General features: G+C 33.1%; 1 protein-coding gene and 1 non-coding gene across 10 annotated transcripts in view; both read right to left on the reverse strand.

Annotated features, from left to right (window-relative positions):
- EMF2 (VEFS-Box of polycomb protein) overlaps nucleotides 1-2,107 on the reverse strand; it is a 92,827-nt gene extending 90,720 nt beyond the window's left edge. For 4 of the 9 annotated variants that reach the window (XM_010277146.3, XM_010277143.3, XM_088895867.1 and 1 more), the window contains exon 1: nucleotides 1,967-2,107. The gene's annotated coding sequence lies outside the window, so the exon portion shown is untranslated. Of the gene's footprint in view, nucleotides 1-1,564; nucleotides 1,628-1,966 lie in introns of all 9 variants that reach the window. The other 5 variants (XM_088895865.1, XM_010277145.3, XM_010277144.3 and 2 more) reach the window with 5 other exon arrangements.
- A 3,125-nt stretch (nucleotides 2,108-5,232) lies between these two features.
- TRNAV-CAC (transfer RNA valine (anticodon CAC)) lies at nucleotides 5,233-5,306 on the reverse strand. Its single transcript has one exon. It is a non-coding gene; the product is annotated as a tRNA-Val (tRNA).
- Nucleotides 5,307-6,000: the final 694 nt, after the last annotated feature.

A 6,000-nucleotide genomic window follows, 5' to 3' on the forward strand; every position in this document is an offset into this window, starting at 1 on the left:
CCAAGGCTATAGTTCAACTGGCTGTTGGTAAACTGCTTTCTTGGATTTCAGTCACCCCTGAATTCAGACACACAAATGTAACTCATTTATTGAGAAATCAGTCTATTTGGTGCTGGTAATAGGGGTCCCCCAGGCCTGTCTGTTTGTTGGCAGGTTCTGTTTTGTACTTTTATGAGTTTGTTCTAATAAATTTATCTTACCTTGTCGAAAAAAAAAAGTGGTGACGGTAGATTATTCAAAAAGCCTGGTTTGAAGTTGAAAATTCAGCAGCTGTGAAAGATAGAATAATTAAGGATTGGAACTTGGAAGCCCCCTCAATATAATAGATTAAAACGAAACTGATGGAAGCTCAATAGGAAATACAGGGTTGTCAAGAATCAAAGAAGTATTCAGAGAAGCTACATGGAAAGTGGTGACTGTGTATTCAGGGCTGATTGATGTAGGGGACTCTGCGAGAGCAGAATAATTAGCCTTTCATCAGGGTTTGAAGCTAGCAAAACAACATGATTTTAAGAATCCGGAGATGGAGATTAAGGGTGGCTGAGAACTGGTAATCTCTTGGATGAATGACAACAGCCCTGGTGTTTGGATATTCAGACATCTAATAAGATAAATCAAGATTATGACGAAAGACTTCAAAGCAAACTTCAAATGAGTAAAGAGAACATAAAAAAAACAATTAAACAGGTATTATTAAACTAAAACATTCAATCTGCGGGGCTTATATACTATTTTCTTTTTACTATTTTCTTATTTGTTAGGTTCAATCAACACACATGTTGGTCTATGCTTTCTTCACCCTCAAAGATTTCAAAACCTAAACCAATAAGGAAGAACTTAAATTCTGTCCAATCAATGCATTCTTCTTGTTTTTCTTTCTTCTTTTTTTCTCATAAATATGTTGAATTTCTATGTTTTAATATGAAGCTTATACTTTTTTATGAAGTTTATAGATAATTATATATGAAAGTTGGAGATGGTTTCTGGTTGCTATGGAACCTAGGAAATTACCCTAGGGCTCATGGTTTCTAAGTAAAAGATTTCATCACCTAGGTAAATAGGCAAAAGGCGCCCCACTATTGCCCAGCTTCACCTTGGTGCCTTAAAACTATGGCCCTAATTGGATGTTTATAGTTGCACTATGTCGGTGCATTTGAAGATAAATAACAGGAAAAAAAAAAAAAAAGAAAAAACTCTTAGGCAGGATATGTTTCAACTTTCAACTGGTGTCATTGCAAAGGCATCACATTGTTCAGTAGCAACTTTCTTCAAACAAATGGATCATTTTCTCAACCTTATTACCACGTAAACATTGCAAAGACATTGATATGGCAACAACACTTGAACAAGCAATCGCTGGCTGAAAGGGGGTGCTAAAGCAACTACGTCATGGATTTTAAGGCAGTAAATCACCGCAGAAGTTTCACCAGAAAAGGTGAAGGTACAACATACCCACTTAGTGACTACCGACTCTTATTAGAAGATAAGAAAATAAAACTCTCATCTTTGATATTCAATTATCCAGAACGACAGAAGCTAAACACGAAGCTCACGAAATCTGTACCAAGAGCACGGACCAGCAAATCCATGGCCCCAACCCCCAAAGTCTCGAACTGCGTTGTTAAAACTGCTCCATAAATGGGTGTCGTTAAACTAAATGCGTCAAAGCAGCTAAAATTCCCAGCTAGAAAAGCGAAAAAAACGTCGAAACTAGCGATAACATTCTCAAACCCAAATAAAAATAAACACCAAACCAACGAAAAATCCACCAAGAAAAAAAACTGGGACGAAGAACCAAAAGGCTTGGATCCATCAACACAAACTATCATCAAAACCAATAGATCTAACGCCTCGGAAATAGAGCTTGCCTCGATAATCAATTTGGTAGAGATAAAAGCCAGAACAGATCGAGAGAACAACGAAGACAACAAACAGAGATGACTCGAATGGGTAACAGAACTCGTACCTTTCTCTGCCCTAACTGGAGGTCCCGAAATCCAGCCAATCTGTCCGGTTGAAGGGACAACGAAAGTGTCCGAGGTGGGAAAGCTGCTGAGTCTAACTCAAATTTCTCGTCTCCTTCCCTTTTGTATTGCCCAGTTCTAAAGACCCGAGAGTTCCCTTAAAATTAAAATAAATAAAACAGATAAATGATAAGAAAGACCACATGATCCTACTAACATCCAAACAATGATATCACACAATCACCACCTTCCAATCTCTATACTGTCCTTACAAGATCTTTTGATCAATAGTTGTTTGACTTCATTCTTACATAGGTCCACTTATCGGACGCTCAGATATTGATCACATGTTTCGTTGAGAGCCAATCTATTTTAGCTGTGATGGAAGTGGAAGCGCTCCATACTTTTCTTGCTTTTGAATTTAGTGAGAGGATTCTCATCCGTTTCCGGTTCTTATCCAGGGACCACCAACTTTGTTAGAGTACATACATGCATCACATTGAAGAAATATCGATATGTAATGACCATAAAGCCCACGAATAACACAAGTATAGACCATGTATAGAGTAACCGATGAGAAAGTTTTGGTGTTATTTTTGTCGGGAAAGAAAAAGGTTTTGAAAACCTAAGCGCCACCTATTCACGTCACCGATTCGAGACAATCTCCTTGCAACACAAAACCGTTTCAATACGTTCCAATAATCTCATTGTGATTTGTGAGATGTGCGAGAAGAGAGTTGAGATAGTTTTAGGTGGGGTTTGGAACCAATGCCCCCTTCTTTAGAGGCCTTTTTCTCAAAAAATATATTGTTGTATATGAACATTCTGGTGATGTTGGTTTACGTGGGCTTTATCGAAAAAATGGAGATTGGCTTCTTCTTTCCATCAGGGCAAATTCGTGCCCACACCGTTCCAACTGCCTTGCATTGAGAATATATTTTCATGAAATAAAACATATAAATAGGGAGGTATTCTTAATGCAAGGCATTAAAGGTTGCTCTAACAGGCTTGGCCATAACTGAAGTCAAACTCAAAAAAATGCCATCACTGTATAGGTGTAACATTTATTGCATATAAAATCACTGTTTGGCTTCATCTTTTATTAAATAAATACCAAAAAACTGAAATACTTTGATTTTTGTGTATGAGACATTTAGGGAAATCTCAAATTCTCATTTCCCCCAATGCCCCAATATTTCTTGAAATGAAATGCTTCTGTGGCACGTTTTTATGGGTGTTAATTTAAAGAGGAAAGCAAAAAATAAAATAAAATAATGTCCAACCAAACAACAAAAGCAATAAGCTTTTAAAATAAAGTTGTACAAATAAACGTTTAAAGCAATAAATGGCTCATCTATAAATGCCCACGAAACCAAACATATGCTTTGTTTTCTTATATTTTTATTTGGTACCATTGATCACATAAGCATTTTTCAATGCCATATCATCATATTGCAGTTAACCATATGAAAGAAATGGGAAAACACCAAAAATAATATTTTCTCTAACAACACCTTTCCTGGTTTCCAATGCATGGTCTAAGAAAACATTTTTCAAAAAAAAAAAAACAGTTAACCAAACAATTTAGTGTTGTTTTCTAAGGAAACGACATTGATACCAAACACCTACTTAATTAGGAGGATACCTCAATTCCACTAACCCACAAGTTTGATTGCTTTGATTATCAATTCTCTCTAACCACATGACATTATAGTTATACATCAGGAACATCTCCAACTCACATGAATCAAATAAGGGAGATGCTCTCAATGTGTGGATGTAGTGACATGTGGGTAGGAGATTCCAACACCATTGATTATAGGGTGTTTGACAACATGGTTGATTTTTTTTTGTATTTTTGCTTTTTTTTTAAGCAAAACCAACCATATTGTCGAACAGCCCCTAAACTCTTTAGGTTGTGTTTGGTTTGAAATAAAATGGTAGGAAAGGAAAACCCTACCTTTTTCATTCAAACCAAATACAACTGACGCGACTCGCCCATTCACCACTTTTTTAAGGGCTTGGACCTTTACAAGTAGGACCATGACCATACAAGAAATATGAGAAATCTCATTGAACCCACCTACAAATTTTTACTTCACCTTACACTTAGGGAAGTCACTTAGGTTATTATGTGTTGAGCCTACTTAGGTTAGTGTGTCCGTGTTACTAAGTAAGAGTCTTACCCATTTATAAAAAATAAGAAATGGATGAATCGTCCAACACCCTGATTTTATATTTCCAATCCTACCCCTCCATGATTTTATATTTCCAATCCTATCCCCTCTTAAAATGCATGAAGAGAACGAGACAAATAGAGTTTGGGGTTTCCAATCCTACCCCTCCATGATTTCATATTTCCAATCATATTCCCCTCTTAAAATGCTTGAAGATAATGGATTCGCCCAACACCCTGATTTTATATTTCCAATCCTACCCCTTCCTTGATTTCATATTTCCAATCCTATCCCCTCTTAAAATGCATAAAGAGAATGAGAGTATGGGACAAGTAGAGTTTGGGGGTTTCCAATCCTACCCCTCCCTAATTTTATATTTCCAATCATATCCCCTCTTAAAATGCTTGAAGAGAATGGGACAAGTAGAGTTTTGGCGAACACCCTAGACTACAAATGTTTGGTTCATTTCTAGAACATGTCCAGTCCAACCAGATTAGTAAATGAGAAAATTAATAAATTACTAAAGCATTAATTAATAAATAAGTATATTACAATAATCTATAATTAATATATTAATTAGCGAGGCAATAAATAATAAATTAGAACAATTAAAGCATTACTATTATTAATAAATTTATTATTTATAATTATTAATCAGTAGCATTCATTTAAATTTACATCAATAATAATAGTAATTTCTGAAAATAAATACAAATAATTAGTTTATTAATAAATTACTATTAATATTTATCAATAAATCATTCCCAATAATTTCTAAAAATTTTAGTAATAGATTGTTGGTAAAAGATATTGAAATAATTACATTTCTAAAAATTATAATTATGATTTCAGATAATTATAAATTAATGATTAATTTCATTCGAAATTTAAAGATAGTTTGATGTAGTTTTTGGAAATTATGGATAATTTATTGATTATTCGATAGATTGCTGAAATTATTGATTATTAAACCAATAAATAATTATTGAAAATTAATAATTGATTATTCAGAAAAATAGTGTAATTCTCATTATATTGTATTTTCACATAAATGCCCCTCCTTACAAAGTAGTGTAATGAAACGCATAAATTGCTTGAGCCCGGGTTCAAACCAGGGACCTCTAATGTGTGAGACTGGCATGATAACCAACTACACCACCCAAACTTGGTTGATAAGATTATAAGGTATTGATATTTGTAGTATGAAAGCTGTAATTACTAAAATACCTCTAAACCATCAATAAAATGTCTAAAATGCCACATAATTTGCATTTTCATAGAATTGCCACTTCTTACACTAGTAAGCGTGCACGTGCTTTGCACATGATAATTCTAGATGATGATAATAATAGTAATAATGTATTCAAAAAGTTTTATAAATATGTATTTTTATTTATTTGTTTTTATATGCTTTTTGCTTTTTATTATTAATCAGATGTAGATTGCAAAATCCAAATCTGATTACGATATGTCACCTTTACTTTGTGTTTGATATTATAATTAATTAATATCATGCATGTGCCTGAATGATTTTTTTGCAACATTTTTGTATTTTATATTTCATTAATTTTTATTATTTATTTATGACATTAAATGTTAATACATTTGACCTAAAAGTTGAATTATTTATCTTTGTTAAATAGTAAAATAATTTCATTTTTAGTCAGTTTTAAAGTATGTATTTTATTTTCATTATCAATAAAAAATATTTTTATTACACTTATTTTTTTAATTTGATTAATAAAAGTATCATAAATGTGTCTACTTTTTTTTCTACATTTTTGTAATTCTCTATATCTATTTCTATTTTAAAAATTTTATTACCTAACTATGGCTTCATAGGTTCATCAATTCAATTT

The sequence above is a fragment of the Nelumbo nucifera genome, chromosome 1 (assembly GCF_055504915.1).
Source record: "Nelumbo nucifera cultivar China Antique chromosome 1, China Antique-T2T, whole genome shotgun sequence".
Lineage (NCBI taxonomy): Eukaryota > Viridiplantae > Streptophyta > Magnoliopsida > Proteales > Nelumbonaceae > Nelumbo > Nelumbo nucifera.